A 19,780-nucleotide genomic window follows, 5' to 3' on the forward strand; every position below is an offset into this window, starting at 1 on the left:
TGATCCGGGGTGTGGAGGGGTGGGTCAGTGGGCGATTGGGGGTGTGTGGAGGGGTGGGTCAGTGGGTGATTGGGTGTGTGGAGGGGTGGGTCGGTGGGTGATCGGGGGTGTGGAGGGGTGGGTCAGTGGGTGATTGAGGGTGTGGTGGGGTGGGTCAGTGGGTGATTGGGAGTGTGGAGGGGTGGGTCAGTGGGTGATTGGGGGTGTGGAGTGGTGGGTCAGTGGGTGATTGAGGGTGTGGAGGGGTGGGTCAGTGGGTGATCGGGGGTGTGGAGGGGTGGGTCGGTGGGTTATTGGGGGTGTGGAGGGGTGGGTCGGTGGGTGATTGGGGGTGTGGAGGGGTGGGTCAGTGGGTGATTGGGGGTGTGGAGGGGTGGGTCAGTGGGTGATTGAGGGTGTGGAGGGGTGGGTCAGTGGGCGATTGGGGGTGTGGAGGGGTGGGTCAGTGGGTGATTGGGGGTGTGGAGGGGTGGGTCGGTGGGTGATTGAGACTGTGGAGGGTTGGGTCAGTGGGTGATTGGGGGTGTGGAGGGGTGGGTCGGTGGGTGATTGAGGGTGTGGAGGGGTGGGTCAGTGAGTGATTGGGGGTGTGGAGGGGTGGGTCAGATGGTGATTGGGGATGTGGAGGGGTGGGTCAGTGGGTGATTGGGGGTGTGGTGGGGTGGGTCAGTGGGTGATTGGGGGTGTGGAGGGGTGGGTCAGTGGGTGATTGGGGGTGTGGAGGGGTGGGTCGGTGGGTGATTGGGGGTGTGGAGGGGTGGGTCAGTGGGTGATCGGGGGTGTGGAGGGGTGGGTCGGTGGGTTATTGGGGGTGTGGAGGGGTGGGTCGGTGGGTGATTGGGGGTGTGGAGGGGTGGGTCAGTGGGTGATTGGGGGTGTGGAGGGGTGGGTCAGTGGGTGATTGAGGGTGTGGAGGGGTGGGTCAGTGGGCGATTGGGGGTGTGGAGGGGTAGGTCAGTGGGTGATTGGGGGTGTGGAGGGGTGGGTCGGTGGGTGATTGAGACTGTGGAGGGGTGGGTCAGTGGGTGATTTGGGGTGTGGAAGGGTAGGTCAGTGGGTGATCGGGGGTGTGGAGGGTTGGGTCAGTGGGTGATTGGGGGTGTGGAGGGGTGGGTCGGTGGGTGATTGAGGGTGTGGAGGGGTGGGTCAGTGGGTGATTGGAGGTAAAGAGGGGTGGGTCAGTGGGTGGAGGTGTTGATCAGCCTCACTGCTTGGGGGAAAGTCACTGTTTTTGAGTCTGGTGGTCCAGGCGTGGATGCTACGTAGCCTCCTCCCCGATGGGAGTGGGACAGACAATCCGTGAGCAGGGTGGGTGAGGTCCTTCATGATGTTACTGGCCCTTTACCGGCACCTTTTCTGTATCTGTGTCCGTGACGGTGAATAGGCTGGTGCCGGTGATGCGTTGGGCAGTTTTGACTCCCCGTTTTGGAGAATTCCTGCCCGCCCCAGAGCAGATTCCGAACCGGGCAGTGATGAAGCGCGTCAGGGCGCCCCCTACTGGGCATCAGTAGAATGACGTGATTAAAGACATGCACAGCCCGGTCACTGGAATAAAAGGTAGAAGATTGTTTAATGTCACTGCAAGTCCAAATGAGAACAAAATGATCATTACTCCGGGTCCGAAGCAGCACCAAAGAATGCAAAAAGGTATAGAACTTATTTTAAAAAAACACGACAAGATAAAGACCACAATAATAAAAAACACAATAAATATATAAGATAGCTTATACTTAAAGGTTTCAAAGGTCCAATTTAATGTCAGAGAAATGTATACAATATACATTCCGAAATTCTTTTTCTTTGCAGCCATCCACAAAAACAGAGGGGTGCCCCAAAGAGTGAACAACTGTCAAATATTGGAACCCCAAAGTCCCCCCCCCCAACTCCCCACTCCTGCACGTAAGCGGCTGCAAAGAAATTATCCCCCCTCCCTACACCGGCAAAAAAACAGCATCTGCACTCACCACCAAGCACTCAAGTGTGAGCAAAGCAGCAGCAAAGACACAGACTTGCAGTTACCCCAAAGACTTCGCGTTTCACCCAGTATTCGACATACCGCAGGCTCTCTCCCCTCCCTAATAAGAGAGAAAGAGATGTCTCCATTTCACAGCGAGCAGGGAGACATAACAAACAAATTTCTGGTTTACGATGTTTATAAAACGCCACGTCACCTAGGTTCTTGAGAACCAATCCAGTTAAAAAATTTTCGGCTATCTGGGATCCATTTCTTGCCTACCTGGACATGTCTGTGGGCGAATGAGCAATTTCCCCCCAGCTGGTTTCTCACGGTGCTCATTTGAGATTTAATGTTTAGTATTTTTGAGCACTTTGTACAATAGGCATCCCTCGAATGTTATGTCTTTTTTTTTTGCTTATTTCTTTTTTATACATGTCTGAGCTGGTATGTTTTTGTTTTTTTTTGTTTTTGGAAAATTTTGAAAATAAAGTATTTAAAAAAAAAAGACCGCCACGTCGCTTTTTTTCAAGCTCTGTGCCCCCAAAAAACTGGGCACACAACCGCAGATATCCAAAAGAGCCCTGAAAGAGGAAAATAAAGGTATTGAAGATGGAACTAGAGTTGTTTCCGAAGATGCAAGAGGGGGAACCATTAACCCTCCTAAGCTCCACCTTCAATATACAGTACATAGATTGATTATATGTCCATAAAGTGACGGTAGGTGCAGGAGAGTGTCCTGTCTGGCTGCATCATTGCGTGGTAGGGATTGGACCGCAGGACCCTACAGAGGATGGTAAAAACTGACTGGAAGTTCAGTGGGGTCTCCCTCCCCCTATTTGTGACACTTACCAGGTGTGTTGTATACAAAGGTTCTGAAGTATTGCTGAGGATCCTGACCTCCCATCCCACAATCTCTCTGACCCACCACCGTCGGGAAGGAAGGACAGGAGCATCAGGACTAGCACTGTCAGACTGGGTAACAGCTTCTTCCCTCAGGATGGGAGACTGATGAATACCCTGTCACCACCGAGGTCTCGTCACTGGGACAGCGAGCTGTTTACTGTCTACCTGCGCTGTGCACTACATGCATTTTGAGTTAATTTTATTGACTTATGTATGGTAATCATTTATTCTGGTGCTGTGTGTGATAGAAACATAGAAAACCTACAGCACAATACAGGCCCTTCGGCCCACAAAGCTGTGCCGAACATGTCCTTACTTTAGAAATTACCCAGGGTTACCCATAGCCCTCTATTTTTCTAAGCTCCATGTACCTGTCCAGGAGTCTCTTAAAAGACCCTATCGTATCCGCCTCCACCACCGTCACCGGCAGCCCATTCCACGCACTCACCACTCTCTGTGTAAAAAACTTACCCCTGACATCTCCTCTGTACCTACTCCCAAGCACCTTAAAACTGTGCCCTCTCGTGCCAGCCATTTCAGCCCTGGGAAAAAGCCTCTGACTATCCACATGATCAATGCCTCTCATAATCTTGTACACCTCTATCAGGTCACCTCTCACCCTCTGTCGCTCCAAGGAGAAAAGGCCAAGTTCACTCAACCTGTTTTCATAAGGCATGCTCCCCAATCCAGGCAACATCCTTGTGAATCTCCTCTGAACCCTTTCTATGGTTTCCAGACCCTTCCTGTAGTGAGGCAAGCAGAACCGAGCACAGTACCCTAAGTGGGGTCTGACCAGGGTCCAATATAGCTGCAACATTACCTCTCGGCTCCTAAACTCAATCCCATGGTTGTTGAAGGCCAACACACCATATGCCTTCTTAACCACAGAGTCAACTGTGCAGTGGCTTTGAGTGTCCTATGGGCCCGGTGGAAGAGAGGACTTAGCATAGAGAAAGTTCAGGATTGTTCCAGGCCATGTACGACGTCCTGCCCAGTCCAGCAAACCTTTTGCTTGGGGCAAAAGCAGAGGGACCCTGGAACTCACCCTCAGCAGCCCTGGGAGAAGGCCATGACTGTTGGCTCCATGACCACCAGGTGCTGAAGGCAGTGACAGAAACTACCCCCTCGGCCTCTAACAAGCAGTAGGCTGCCCGGCCAACCCAGAGAGCCCCTCGCCTTTGTCAAAGCTGAAGACCAGCCACCACCTCAGCCCTGACCACCCAGACTACGGTGTCTTGAATGTCAACTGAAATTCGACCAGGGCAAGCAACTGAAGATCAGACGGTTCAACTTAATATCAAAGAATGTGTACAGTATACACCCTAAAATTCTTACTCGTCTCAGACATCCACAAAACAGTGGAGGGGGGGAACCCAGACAATGAATGACAGTAATGCTAGAACTCCAAGTCCTCCCCCTCTGCCCCCAACTATATCACAGCACCTTCATCCCCGAGGACGGACGTGGTCATCCTGTGAGAAACCTCGGGAGGAGAGAGAGCAGCGCGCCGCGCGTGCACAGCCCTCTGGTGAAAAATGATATCATATCCGTTAAATAGGGGCCGTGAACAACTCTGATTTGATGGAGAATGGACGTGAAAGCACAGAGGAACATCTGGAGAAATTTCTGAAATGCCTGGTTCGCTGCCGCTGCTACTGTGCGGTCGAGAATCTTCCGGAGGGAAGGCCTCAAAATCCCCGGCTTTGCCTGCTGTTGGCCACCGAGGCTGGGGTCGAAGTGTTCGGCAGAGATGGTGCTTGGTACTCGGTGTCGGAGGGCTGGTTGGAGCTCGAAGTTTTCGGACGACTCAGAGTCGGACTGTGGTCGGGCATGGCAGGGAGAGTTTTCTTCCTTCTCCCGTCTGCGTGAGATGTGGGACATTTGAGAGACTTTGAACTTTTTACTGTGCTCATGGACTGTTCTTCATCAAGTTATGGTATTGTTGCACTGTTGTAACTATATGTTATAATTTTGTGGTTTTGTTAGTTTTGTCAGTCTTGGTCTGTCCTGTGTTTTGTGATATCACACCGGAGGAATATTGTATCATTTCTTAATGCATGCATTACTAAATGACAATAAAAGAGGACTGTGTGTCTCCATAATCTAAACCTTGAAGTAGGTGGTCATGGTAGAGTGGATCGAGGAGGCGTTTGAGTGAAAGAAAGCCAAATTTACCAGGAGCTGGAAGAGCAGGGCCAGAAATAAGGGAAGAGGGCATGATGTGAGCCGATGGAGGTTCTGCTGGCTGCTCACTGTGCAGAACCAACTCTCTCCTTGGCGTTACGGGGGGCTGCAGAGAAAAGAGCCGCCAGGAATGTCACAGGGGCTGCTGAGCGAGCCTCCAGATCACGATGTGTGACTCGTGGACCGGTGCTGCCGGAACACAGTTCAGGGCCCGATCACCAGTGTGTTCAGTTCATCTCCATTGGCCATGCCGCTGACTTCTAGGAGCGTGTTGACCATAGACTTGGGAGGGCGCCCAGGGTTCATCCTCCCGTGCTTGGGCTCCCATATGATGACTAGGCTGGCAGGTAGCTCGGGGTGGCGTAGACAGTGCCCCGCTAGCTGCAGTCTTCTCGCCTCGATTTTAGTGGTGAGCGTCGGTAGGTTGTTATAGAGCTCGACGTTCATTATGTGCTGTTGCCAACTCACGTCAAGAGCCATCCGGAGCATTCGTGTATAGCAACCATCTAGAGACTTTCACATCGTCTTGGTGAGTGTCCACGTCTCGCATCCGTACGTGAGAATGGCCTCTATGACTGCTGTGAAAATCCTCTTTTTAAGCCCTCTGGTCAGGTTCGACTTCCAGATTTCCTTCATGTCGTTCATAGCCCTCCACGCCAGCACCTTCCGTATCTTTATGTCCTTCTCCGAACTCATCACTCTTGACCCGAGGTACTTGTAGTCAAAGACTTTCTTAATGGTATCATTCTCTACAGTCTTGAGAGTACCTTCCTCGCAGTTAAACGCCAGGGTTACATCATAGATGACGTGTGCCAGTGCGACGGGAGGATGAGAGGTGACCTGATAGAGGTGTACAAGATGATGAGAGGCATTGATCGTGTGGATAGCCAGAGGCTTTTTCCCCAGAGCTGAAATGGCTAACATGAGAGAGCGCAGTTTTAAGGTGCTTGGAAATAGGTACCCAGGGGGGTATATCAGGGTAAAGTTTTTCACACAGAGGGTGGTGAGTGTGTGGAATGCACTGCCAGTGGCAGTGGTGGACGTGGATACAAGAGGGTCTTTTAAGAGCCTCTTAGACAGGTACATGGAGCTTAGAAAAATAGGGGGCTATGCGCTAGGGAAATTCTAGGCAGTTTCTAGAGTAGGTTAGACGGTTGGCACAACATCGTGGGCCGAATGGCCTGTAATGTGCCGTAGATTTGTACGTTCTATGTGCTATGTCACCAAAGATTCATTTTCTGCATACCTATTTAAGATCATAAACCATGAGACATAGGAGCAGAATTAGGCCATTTGGCCCATCAAATCTGCTCCACCATTCCACCATAGTTGATCCTTTTTACCCCTCCTCAGCTCCACTCCCTGGCCCCCTCCCCCGTAACATTTGATGCTGTGTCCTATCAAGAATGGAGTCAAGTTAGGAAAAGGGGAAGCACAACGAGATCTAGGTGTTCTTGTACATCAGTCACTGAAAGCAAGCATGCAGGTACAGCAGGCAGTGAAGAAAGCTAATGGCATGCTGGCCTTCATAACAAGGGGAATTGAGTATAAGAGCAAAGAGGTCCTTCTGCAGCTGTACAGGGCCCTGGTGAGACCACACCTGGAGTACTGTGTGTGAGGAAGAACATTCTTGCTATTGAAGGAGTGCAGCGTAGGTTCACAAGGTTAATTCTCGGGATGGTGGGACTGTCATATGTTGAAAGATTGGAGCGACTGGGCTTGTATACTCTGGAATTTAGAAGGTTGAGGGGGATCTTATTGAAACATATAAGATTATTAAGGGATTGGACCCACTGCAGGCAGGAAGCATGTTCCCACTGATGGGTGAGTCCAGAACTAGAGGCCACAGTTTAAGAATAAGGGGTAGGCCATTTAGAACGGAGTTGAGGAAAAACTTTTTCACCCAGAGAGTGGTGGATATATGGAATGCACTGCCCCAGGAGGCAGTGGAGGCCAAGTCTCTGGATGCTTTCAAAAAAGAGATGGATAGAGCTCTTAAAGATAGCGGAATCAAAGGTTATGGGGATAAGGCAGGAACTGGATACTGATAGTGGATGATCAGCCATGATCACAGTGAATGGTGGTGTTGGCTCAAAGGACCGAATGGTCTCCTCCTGCACCTATTGTCTGTTGTCTATTGTCTAACCTCTGTCAATGACCTGGCCTCCACAGCTGCCTGTGGTAATAAATTCCCCAAATTCATCGCCCCCTAGTAAAAGGAATTTATCTGCATCTCTGTTTTAAATGGATGCCCCTCTATACTGAGGCTGTGCCCTCTTGTCCTAGACTCTCCCACCATGGGAATCATCCTTTCCACATCTACTCTGTCTAGACCTTTCAACATTCAAAAGGTTTCAATGAGATCCCCCCACCCATCCTTCTGAATTCCAGTGAGTACAGACCCCGAGCCATCAAACGTTCCTCGTATGATAACACTTTCATTCCTGGAATCATCCTTGTGAACCTCCACTGGACCCTCTCCAATGCCTGCACATCTTCTCTAAGATGAGGAGCCCTAAACTGTTCACAATACTCAAGGTGAGGCCTCACCAGTGCTTTATAAAGGCTCAGCATCACATCCCTGCTCTTGTATTCTAGACCTCTTGAAATGAATGCTAACATGGCATTTGCCTTCCTCACCACTGACTCTACCTGTAAGTTAACCTTCAGGGTGTTCTACACAAGGACTCCCAAGTCCCTTTGCACCTCAGATTTTTGGATTTTCTCCCCATTTAGAAAATAGTCTGCAGATTTATTTCTACTACCAAAGTGTGTGACCATGCATTTTCCAACATTGTATTTCATTTGCCACTTCCTTGCCCATTCTCCTAATCTGTCTAAGTCCTCCTGCATCCTACCTATTTCCTCAAGACTACCTGCCCTCCACCAATCTTCATATCATTTGCAAACCTGGCAACAAAATCATCTATTCCATTATCTAAATCATTGATATACAACATAAAAAGAAGTGGTCCCAACACCGACCCCTGCGGAACACAACTAGTCACTGCCAGTCAATCAGAAAAGGATCCTTTTATTTCCACTCATTGCTTCCTACCAATCAGCCAATGCTCTAACTATGCCAGTAACTTTCCTGTAATACCACAGGCTCTTAACTTGGTAAACACAAAATGACGAAGGGTTCCGGCCCAAAGCGTTGACTGATCGTTTCCACGGATGCTGCCCGACCTGCTGAGTTCCTCCAGCGTTTTGTGAGTGTTGTCTTAACTTGGTAAGCGGCTTCATGTATGGCACCTTGTCAAAGGCCTTCTGAAAGTCCAAATATACAACATCCACTGCATCCCCTTTATCTATCTTACTTGTAATCTCCTCGAAGAATTCCAGCAGGTTTGTTAAGCAAGATTTTCCCTTGTCTTGTGTCACCAAATAAGAACCTTATTCTTAACAATATACTCCAACATCTTCCCAACCATGGAGGTCAGGCTAACTGGTCTATAATTTCCTTCCTGCTGCCTTCCTCCTTTCTTAAAGAGTGGAGTGACATTTGTAATTTTCCAGTCCTCTGGCACAATGCCAGACTCCAATAATTTTTGAAAGATCATTACTAATGCCTCCATAATCTCTACAGCTGCCTCTGGTCTGGGTGCTTTATGTAACTTCAGGTCTTTCAGCTTTTTGAGCACCTTCACTCTTGTAGTAGTAACTGCACCCACTTCTCTTCCTTCACACACTACAACATCAGTCACTGCTTGTGTCTTCCACAGTGAAAACTGACACAAAATACTCATTTAGCTCAGCTCCTTGTCCCCCGTTATTATTTCTCCGGCCTCATTTTCTAGTGGTCCTATATCGACTTTCATTTCTCTTTTATTTTTTTACATACTTGAATAAGTTTTTGCTGTCCACTGTGATATCGTTTGCTATCTGGCTTTCAAATTTCATCTTTTCCCTCCTAATGGTTCTTTTAGTTGCTCTCTGTAGGTTTTTAAAAACTTCCCAATTCTCTATCATTCCACTAATTTTTTGCTTTGTTGTATGCTCTCTCTTTTGTTTTCACATTAGCTTTGACTTCCCTTGTCAGCCGCGGTTGTACTATTTTGTCATTTGAGTATTTTTTCATTTTTGGAATACATCTATCCTGCACCTTCCTCATTTTCCCCAGAAGCTCATGGCATTGCTGCTCTGCTGTCATCCCTGCCAGCATCTCCTTCCAATTTATTTTGGCCAACTCCTCTCTCATACCACTGTAATTTCCTTTATTCCACTGAAATACCGCTACATCAGACTTTACTTTCTCCCTATCAAATTTCGAGCTGAACCCAATCATATTGTGATCACTGCTTCCTAAAGGTTCTTTTACTTTAAACTCCCTAATCGCCACTAGTTTGTTACATAACAGCCAATCCAGTATAGCTGATCCCCTATTAGGCTCAACGACAAACTGCTCTGAAAAGTCATCTCGTAGGTATTCAACAAACTCACTCTCTTGAGATCCATTGCCAACCTGATTTTCCCAATTCATCTGCATGTTGAAATCTCCCATGACTACCATAACATTGCCCTTTTGACAATGTTAGATTTCTTCCCTGCAAATCTTGGCACTGTCAATGGCGAGCACGGTGAAAGGTTTCACCAGGACATTGCAGTCATGGAGGAACAGTATCAGGGCAACTGGAATCCATCAATGCTGGCTGATTGTTGTCAGACACTTAAGCGAGAAGCCTCAGACACTGGGTACAAATGAAAATCATCAACAAAACATTTTTAGCTTAGTTGAACTATTGCAAAGCATCAGAACCATTTTAAAATTGAACGCATTATATTCAATAAAGGTTAATTTGTTGTTTCTCCAAATTTCTACGTGATATAAATAGTCTGAAATTATACCGGTGTTCAGCTTCAAGCTGTCTATCATAAACAAAAAAAAAATTTTGAGGAAGCACCACTTTCAAGAAAATTTGATGAGCGGTGTTGAAGTTCTCGAATATTTGGCATGACATCGAACACTGTTATACCGAGACGGGAAGAGAAGATGGCAGCGCGACGCAGCGCGCGCAGCTCTCCGGTGAAGTGATATCGTATCTGTTAAATAGGGGCCGTGGACAATTCTGATTTGATGGAGACAGATGTGAAAGCACAGAGGAACATCTGGAGGAATTTCTGAAACGCCGGTTCGCTGCTGCTCTTACTGGGTGATCGAGAATCTTCCGGAGGGAAGACCCCAAAATCCCCGCTTTGCCTGCTGCTGGCGACCGAGGCTGGGGTTGAATCGTTCGGATAGAGATGGTGCTCGGTACTCGGTGTCGGAGGGCTGATTGGAGGCTCGAAGTTTTCGGACGACTCAGAGTCGGACTGTGGTCAAGTATGGCAGGGAGAGTTTTCTTCCTTCTCCTGTCTGCATGAGATGTGGGACTTTCGAGAGACTTTGAACTTTTTTACTCTGCTCATGGCCTGTTCTTCATTAAGTTATGATATTGTTGCACTGTTGTAACTATATGTTATAATTATGTGGTTTTGTCAGTTTTTCAGTCTTGGTCTGTCCTGTGTTTTGTGATATCACACCGGAGGAAATATTGTATCATTTCTTAATGCATGCATTACTAAATGACAATAAAAGAGGACTGTGTGTCCTCATAATCCAATCTAATCTTCCACACGATATTTTATATATATATATATATATACACACATGTAACACACTGTAAGGTTTCACTGCTGATGTAATGGCCTCTCTGTACTGTTTCACTGCTAAGGTAATAGTTTCTCTGTAGCAGGAATGTTTGGGTTATGACTGGAGATTTGGAATGTTTGCCGTCCAATGAGAGGCATGTTGTTCTTTCCTGTGGGTCTGAGAGAAGGGATTTCGCTGTCATTTGTCAGTGAAGATGAAGAGAGAAGATGCGAGTGGAGAGAGTTGGTAGCCCGCCAGATGGAGTGGACTCTGATCGAGGGTCCGAGGGTCAGCAACGCCTGGAGGAAGTCGATGGGGAACGAATGGACGAATCCGTGACCTCCAACGTGAGCATTACACCGTTTCATTAAAATGGGCCCTTTTTCTTTTTAATTTCCTTACTAACCCTATATTCAGATTAAGATTTATAAAGTTCAATCATGTAATTGCATACGGTGTACTGTCTGATATTTTGCAGTGAGGATTTGTAACTGGACAACACATCACGCAGTATGCACACAAACAAGATTTCTCAGTTTGCCTGGGTGAGAGGCTGTCTTCCCCTAGACAAACGTATGCTGGCCGAACTTGAGGGTTAGATACATATATACACACCTGTAATTTTATATCTTGCACTGTCACAAAGTAACCCCACAAATTTCATGACGTATGCGAGTGATGATAAACCTGAACAACAGGAATTCTGCAGATGCTGGAAATTCAAGCAACACACATCAAAGTTGCTGGTGAACACAGCAGGCCAGGCAGCATCTCTAGGAAGAGGAGTAGTCGACGTTTCAGGCCGAGACCCTTCGTCTAGTCCTGACGAAGGGTCTCGGCCTGAAACGTCGACTGCTCCTCTTCCTAGAGATGCTGCCTGGCCAGCTGCGTCCACCAGCAACTTTGATGATAAACCTGATTCTGTTATGGTTTGAGAAGATTTGACATGGTATCTAATACCCTGACAAACTTTTATACAATATTATAAATAATTAAATAAATATATAATAAACACACACACACACACACACACACACACATACACACACACACACACACCTAGGGTGCCTAAGACTTTTGCACAGTACGATAGCAATTTTATATATTACACTGTACTGCTGCCACAAAAGAAACAAATTTCATGAACTATTTGAGTGATGATAATCCTGATTCTGATACGGGTCTGTTGTGGACTGAGAGTGGGAAGGGGGACAGGGAGAGGGGAATCATGGTTGGGGAAAGGGGGAGGGAGAGGGGAGGGAATGGGAAGAACCAGAGAGACATTCTGTAATGATCAATAAACCAATTGTTTGGAATCAGATGACCTTGCCTGGTGTCTCAGGGCTGGGTGTGTCTGTGCCCACCCCTGGCACTCCTTCTCTGCCACCTGTCCTATACCCCTCCCGTGGCGTTCCTCCCTCACCACTCCCAACGACTTTGCACCCATCAGATTTACAAACTGGCGCTTCGCTCCACGTTGACAAATGCAGCACTGTGTGCAAAAGACTTAGGCACTCCAGCTGCATATTTGTACAATGGAGAGTATACTGACTGGGTACATCACAGCCTGGTATGGGGACACCAATGCTCTTCAATGGAAAATCCTACAATGGATACGGTTCAGTCCATTGGGGTAAAGCCCTCCCCACCAATGAGCACATCTACATGAAACGCTGTCGCAAGAAAGCAGCATCCATCATCGGGGACCCCCACCACCCAGGACATGCTCTCTTCTCACTGCTGCCATCAGGAAGGAGGTACAGGAACCTCAGGACCCACAGCACCAGGTTCAGGAACAGTTATCACCCCTCAACCATCAAGAAGGAGATACAGGAGCCTCAGGACCCACAGCACCAGATTCAGGAACAGTTATTACCCCTCAACCATCAGGAAGGAGGTACAGGAGCCTCAGGTCCCACACCACCAGGTTCAGGAACAGTTATTACCCCTCAACCATCAGGAAGGAGGTACAGGAGCCTCAGGACCCACACCACCAGGTTCAGGAACAGTTATTACTCCTCAACCATCAGGAAGGAGGTACAGGAGCCTCATGACCCACACCACCAGGTTCAGGGACAGTTATTACCCCTCAACCATCAGGAAGGAGGTACAGGAGCCTCAGGACCCACACCACCAGGATCAGGAACAGTTATTACCCCTCAACCATCAGGAAGGAGGTACAGGAGCCTCAGGACCCACACCACCAGGATCAGGAACAGTTATTACACCCTCAACCATCAGGCCCTCGAAGCAGAGGGGATAACTTCACTCACCCCTAACACTGAACTATGCCACAACGTATGGACTCATTTTAAAGGACTTTTCATCTCATATTTTCAATATTTATTGCTTAATTATTTATTTTTTTGGTATTTGTACAGTTTGTTTTGTTTTGTCCTCTGGTTGAACGTCCATACCGTTGGGTTTGGTCTTTTGTTGATTCTGTTATGGATCTTGGATTTACTGTGAATGCCCGCAAGAAAACCAATCTTAGGGCTGTATATGGTGACATATATGCACCTTGATAATAAATTTACTCTGAACTTTGAGATAATACTGAGAACATGAGTCATGTTTGACAAACCTTATTGAATTTTTTGATGAGGTTACTAGGAAAGTTGACGAGGGTAAAGCGGTGGATGTTGTCTATATAGACTTCAGTAAGGCCTTTGACAAGGTCCCACACGGGAGGTTAGTTAGGAAGGTTCAATCGTTAGGCATTAATATCGAAGTAGCAAAATGGATCCAACAGTGGCTGGATGGGAGACGCCAGAGAGTAGTGGTGGATAACTGTTTGTCAGATTGGAGGCCGGTGATTCGTGGTGTGCCTCAGGGATCTGTACTGGGTCCAATGTTGTTTGTCATATATATTAATGATCTGGATGATGGGGTGGTAAATTGGATTAGTAAGTATGCAGATGATACTAAGATAGGTGGAGTTGTGGACAATGAAGTAGGTTTTCAAAGTTTGCAGAGAGATTTAGGCCAGTTAGAAGAGTGGGCTGAAAGATGGCAGATGGAGTTTAAAGCTGATAAATGTGAGGTGCAACATTTTGGTAGGACTAATCAAAATAGGACATACATGGTAAATGGTAGGGCATTGAAGAATGCAGTAGAACAGAGGGATCTAGGAATAATGGTGTGTCATTCCCTGAAGGTGGAATCTCATGTGGATAGGGTGGTGTAGAAAGCTTTTGGTACGCTGGCCTTTATAAATCAGAGCATTGAGTATAGGAGTTGGGATGTAATGTTGAAATTGTATAAGGCATTGTTGAGGCCAAATTTGGAGTATTGTGTACGGTTCTGGTCACCAAATTATATGAAAGATGTCAATAAAATTGAGAGAGTACAGAAAAGATTTACTAAAATGTTGCCTGGGTTTCATCTCCTAAGTTACAGAGAAAGGCTGAACAAGTTAGGTCTTTATTCTTTGGAGTGTAGAAGGTTGAGGGGGGATTTGATAGAGGTGTTTAAAATTATGAGGGGGATAGATAGAGTTGAAGTGGATAGGCTTTTTCCATTGAGAGTGGGGGAGATTCAAACAAGAGGACATGAGTTGAGAGTTAAAGGGCAAAAGTTTAGGGGTAATATGAGGGGGAACTTCTTTACTCAGAGGGTGGTAGCTGTGTGGAACGAGCTTCCAGCAGAAGTGGTTGAGGCAGGTTCGATGTTGTCGTTTAAAGTTAAATTGGATAGATATATGGACAGGAAAGGAATGGAGGGTTATGGGCTGAGTGCAGGTCGGTGGGACTAGGTGAGAGTAAGGATTTGGCATGGACTAGAAGGGCCGAGATGGCCTGTTTCCGTGCTGTAATTGTTATATGGTTATGGTTATAACATAAATTGTAGAGTCCTTGAAAGTGAGTGTGGAGGCTGGGGCTTCAGTTCAAGGTGCAGAAGGAACTCAGCAGGTCAGGCAGCATCTATGGAGGGGAAAAACAGTCAACGTTTCGGACCGAGATCCTTCAACTGGAGCTTTCGATCTGGAGATCTCTCTGCTGAAATCTGCTTAATAGCTAACCCGTTGAATTGCAGAGAGAAAGTTTGGCATTCCAGTGAGGTTGACACACTTTGCCTCACCATGTCAATGGCAGCAATAGATCCCAGAGTGGAAATTCCACCACTGACTGTCCAATGGTCCAGGAAATCCCGAGAAAATTGTATGGAAAAATTTCAGGGGTAATGTTGGAAATTTTCTTGGCAACTGCAGAGCACCAAACTATGTGCAGCTGGTTGACAAGCACACAAAACCATGAAGTGCAATATGTCACTGAAGATTCATTTTCTGCATTCTCATTTAGACTTCTTCCCTGCAAATCTTACCGCTGTCAGTGACGAGCACAGTGAAAGGTTTCTCCAGGACATTGTAGTCCTGGAGAAACGGTATTAGGGCAACTGGAATCCATCGAGCTGGCTGATTATTGTTGGGCACTTAAGCAAGAAGCCTCAGACACTAAGTACAAATAAAAATCACCAACAAAACATTTTTAGCTGAGATAAACCATTGCAAAGTGTCAGCCTCGTTATGCAATTAAACACATTATATTCATTAGAAGTTAACTTCTTGTTTCTCCAATTTCCGATGTGATATAGGTAGTCTGAAGTTATATTTTTGTTCAACTTCAAGCTGTCTATCATAAACAACAAAAATTCTGCGTAGAACATAGAAACATAGGAAACCTACAGCACAATACAGGCCCTTCAGCCCACAATGCTGTGCCAAACATGTCCTTACCTTAGAACTACCAAGACTTTACCCATAGCCCTCTATTTTTCTAAGCTCCATGTACCTGTCCAGGAGTCTCTTAAGAGACCCTTTGTATCCACCTCCACCACCGTCGCCAGCAGCCCATTCCACGCACTCACCACTCTCTGTGTAAAAAACTTATCCCTGACATCTCCTCTGTACCTACTTCCAAGCACCTTAAAACGATGCCCACTTGTGCTAGCCATTTCAGCCCTGGGGAAAAAAAAACCTCTGACTATCCACATGATCATTATCTTGTACACCTCTGTCAGGTCACCTCTCACCCTCCGTCGCTCCAAGGAGAAAAGGCCAAGTTCAGTCAATCTATTCTCATAAGGCATGCTCCCCAATCGAAGCAACATCCTTGTAAATCTCCTCTATGGTTTCCACGTCCTTCCTGTAGTGAGGCGACCAGAACTGAGCACAGTACTCCAAGTGGGGTCTGACCAGGGTCCTATGTAGCTGCAATATTACCTCTTGGCTCCTAAACTCAATCCCACGATTGATGAAGGCCAATGCACCGTAAGCCTACTTAACCACAGAGTAGGGGTCCCAGAACAGATCCCTGATGCACACCATTGGTCGCCGACCTCCATGCAGAATATGAACCTCTCTGCCTTTTGTGGGCAAGCTAGTTCTGAATCCACAAAGCAATGTCCCATTGGATCCCATACCTCCTTGCTTTCTCAATAAGCCTTGCATGGGGTACCTTATCAAATGCCTCGCTGAAATCCATATACACTACATCTACTGCTCTATCTTCATCAATGTGTTTTGTCACATCCTCAAAAAATTCAATCAGTCTCGTAAGGCATGACCTGCCTTTGACAAATCCATGCTGACTATTCCTAATCATATTATGCCTCTCCAAATGTTCATAAACCCTGCCTCTCAGGATCTTCTCCATCAACTTACCAACCACTGAAGTAAGACTCACTGGTCTATAATTTCCTGGGCTATCTCCACTCCCTTTCTTGAATAAGGGAACAACATTTGCAACCCTCCAATTCTCTGGACCCTCTCCTGTCCTCATTGATGATGCTAAGATCATCGCCAGAGGCTCAGCAATCTCCTCCCTAGCTTCCCACAGTAGCCTAGGGTACATCCCGTCTGGTCCCAGTGACTTATCCAACTTGATGCTTTCCAAAAGCTCCAGCATATCCTCTTCCTTAATATCCACATGCTCAAGCTTTTCAGTCCACTGCAAATCGCCAAGATCCTTTTCTGTAGTGAATACTGAAGCAAAATAGTCATTAAGTAACTCTGCTATCTCCTCCGGTTCCGTACACGCTTTTCCACTGTCACACTTGATTGGTCCTATTCTCTCACATCTTATCCTCTTGCTCTTCACATACTTCTAGAATGCCTTGGGGTTTTCCTTTATCCTGCTAGTAAGGCCTTCTCACGGCCCCTTCTGGCTCTCCTAATTTCATTCTTAAGCTCCTTCCTGCTAGCCTTATAATCTTCTAGATCTCTATCATTACCTAGTTTTTTGAACCTTTCGTAAGCTCTTCTCTACTTCTTGACTAGATTTACAATAGCCTTGTTACACTACGGTTCCTGTACCCTACCATCCTTTCCCTGTCTCATTGGAATGTACCTCTGCAGAACCCCATACGAATATCCCCTGAACATTTGCCACATTTCTTCTGTACGTTATCCTGAGAGCATCTGTTTCCAATTTATGCTTCCAAGTTCCTGCCCAATAGCCTCATGTTTCCCTTTACTCTAGTTAAACATTTCTCTAACTTGTCTGTTCCTATCCCTCTCCAATGCTATGGTAAAGGAGATAGAATTGTGATCACTATCTCCAAAATGCTCTCCCACTGAGAGACCTGACACCTGACCAGGTTCGTTTCCCAATACCAGATCAAGTACAGCCTCTCCTCCTGTAGGCTTATCTACATATTGTGTCAGAAAACCTTCCTGAACACACCTAACAAACTCCACCCCATCTAAACCCCTCAGTCTAAGGAGATGCCAATCAATATTTGGGAAATTAAAATCTCCCACCACGACAACCCTGTTTTTATTACACCTTTGCAGAATCTGTCTCCCTATCTGGTCCTCGATCTCCCTATTACTATTGGGTGGTCTATAAAAAACACCCAGTAGAGTTATTGACCCCTTCCTATTCCTAACTTCCACCCACATAGACTCCGTAGACAACCCCTCCATGACTTTCTCCTTTTCTGCAGCCGTGACACTATCTCTGATCAACAATGCCACGCCCCCACCTCTTTTGCCTCCCTCACTGTCCTTTCTGAAACATCTAAAGCCTGGAACTTGAAGTAGCTATTCCTGCCCCTGCACCATCCAAGTCTCTGTAATGGCCTCAACATTATAGCTCCGAGTGCTGATCCACACTCTAAGCTCATCCACTTTGTTCATAAAATAGGCACATCTCAAACCATTGGTCTGAGCACGTCCCTTCTCTATCACCCTCCTGTCCTCCTTTTCGCACTGTCTCCAAGCTGTCTCTATTTGTGAGCCAACCTCCCTTTCCTCCATCACATCAGTTCAGTTCCTACCCCTCAGCAATTCTACTTTAAACTCTCCCCAATAGCCTTAGCCAGGATATTGGTCCCCCTGGGATTCAAGTGTAACCTGTCCTTTTTGTACAGGTCATACCTGCTGCAAAAGAGGTCCCAATGATTCAGAAACCTAAATCCCTGTCCCCCACTCCAATCCCTCAGCCACGTATTTATCCTCCACCTCATTCTATTCCTATACTCACTGTCATGTGGCACAGGCAGTAATCCTGAGATGACTACCTTTGTGGTCTTGCTTCTCAACTTCCTTCCTAACCCCCTGTAGTCTGCTTTCAGGATCTCCTCCTTTTTCCTGCCTATGTCGTTGGTACCAATATGTACCACAATCTCTGGCTGCTCTCCTTCCCACTTCAAGGTATTGTGGACACGATCAGAAACATCCCGGACCCTGGCACCTGGGAGGCAAACTACCATCCGTGTTTCTTTCCTGCGTCCACAGAATCATCTGCCTGACCCCCTAACTATAGAGCCCCCTATCACTAAAGATTCATTTTCTGCATTCCCATTTAGACTTCTTCCCTGCAAATCTTGGCGCTGTCAGTGACGAGCACGGTGAAAGGTTTCACCCATGGAGAAATGGTATCAGGGCAACTGGAATCCATCAATGCTGGCTCATTATTGTCGGACACCTAAGCGAGAAGCCTCAGACACTGAGTACAAACGAAAATCATCAACAAAACATCTTTAGCTAAGTTAAACCATTGCAAAGTGTCTGCCCCGTTATGCATTTTAACCCATTTTGTTCAATAAAAGTTAATTTCTTGTTTCTCCAAATTCCTACGTGATAAATGTAGTTGGAAATTATATTTGTTTTCAGCTTCAAGTGGTTTATCATAGACAAAAAAAAATTCTGAGGAAGCAACACTTTCAATAAAATTAGTTGACCAGTGTAATTAAAAGTTTGTGCAGATTTGGCATGACATCTTATACTTTGACAAATAATTAAATAAATAAACGGAAAATAAATAAATGTGTGTGTGTGTGTATGCGCGTGTGCCTAAGACTTTTTGATAGTAGAAACATAGAAAACCTACAGCAAAATACAGGCCCTTTGGCCCACAAAGCTGTGCTGAACATGTCCTTACCTTAGAAATTACCTAGGGTTACCCACAGCCCTCTATTTTTCTAAGCTCCGTGTACCTATCCAAGAGTCTCTTAAAAGACCCTATCGTATCCGCCTCCACCACCGCTACTGGCAGCTCATTCCACGCACCCACCACTCTCTGAGTAAAGAACTTTTCCTCCTGTGAGTGTAGCTGAGCAGAGAATATAAATCTCACACGATCAGTACTGGAACAGAAATTATTCATCAATCATCTTCATCGCCACCTGAAGAAAAACTCAAGTTGTGTTTGTGAGCCCTTGTCATCCTTTGCGCAAAGCCGTGATGTGCCTCGTCCCAAAGAAATCTGTCCTTCCAGGTGCCACTGGCTAGGGATCCTCTGTAGCGACTTCCCGGGCACCGAAGTACGGCTCGGCAACCTTTAACCCCCTTTCTGGTATTTCTGGAGCCATGGAGTAATAGACAGAAACAGGCCCTTCGGCCAATCTGGTCCCTGCCGGACCATTTAAGCCACCTGCACCCGGACCTCAGCCCTCCAGATCCATTCCCATCCATGTCCCTATCCACACTTCTCTTCAGTGTTGAAATCGATCTTGCATACAGACACTTGGGCTGTTAACTTGTGCCACACTCATGGCCCTCTAGAGAAAATAAGTTCCCCACCCCCCTCATGTTTCCCTTAAACTTTTCAGCTTTAACCCCTCAGGTTGTTGTCCCACCCAACTCTCAGTGGATAAAACCT

At 46.6% G+C, this 19,780-nt stretch overlaps 1 long non-coding RNA gene across 1 annotated transcript in view; it reads right to left on the reverse strand.

Annotated features, from left to right (window-relative positions):
- Window positions 1–2,018: 2,018 nt before the first annotated feature.
- LOC140191799 (uncharacterized) overlaps window positions 2,019–19,780 on the reverse strand; it is a 35,565-nt gene continuing 17,803 nt past the window's right edge. Inside the window, exon 3 of the long non-coding RNA XR_011883931.1 lies at window positions 2,019–2,075. This is a non-coding gene — a long non-coding RNA (uncharacterized lncRNA). The remainder of the gene's footprint in view (window positions 2,076–19,780) is intronic.

This window comes from Mobula birostris, chromosome X, assembly GCF_030028105.1.
Source record: "Mobula birostris isolate sMobBir1 chromosome X, sMobBir1.hap1, whole genome shotgun sequence".
Lineage (NCBI taxonomy): Eukaryota > Metazoa > Chordata > Chondrichthyes > Myliobatiformes > Myliobatidae > Mobula > Mobula birostris.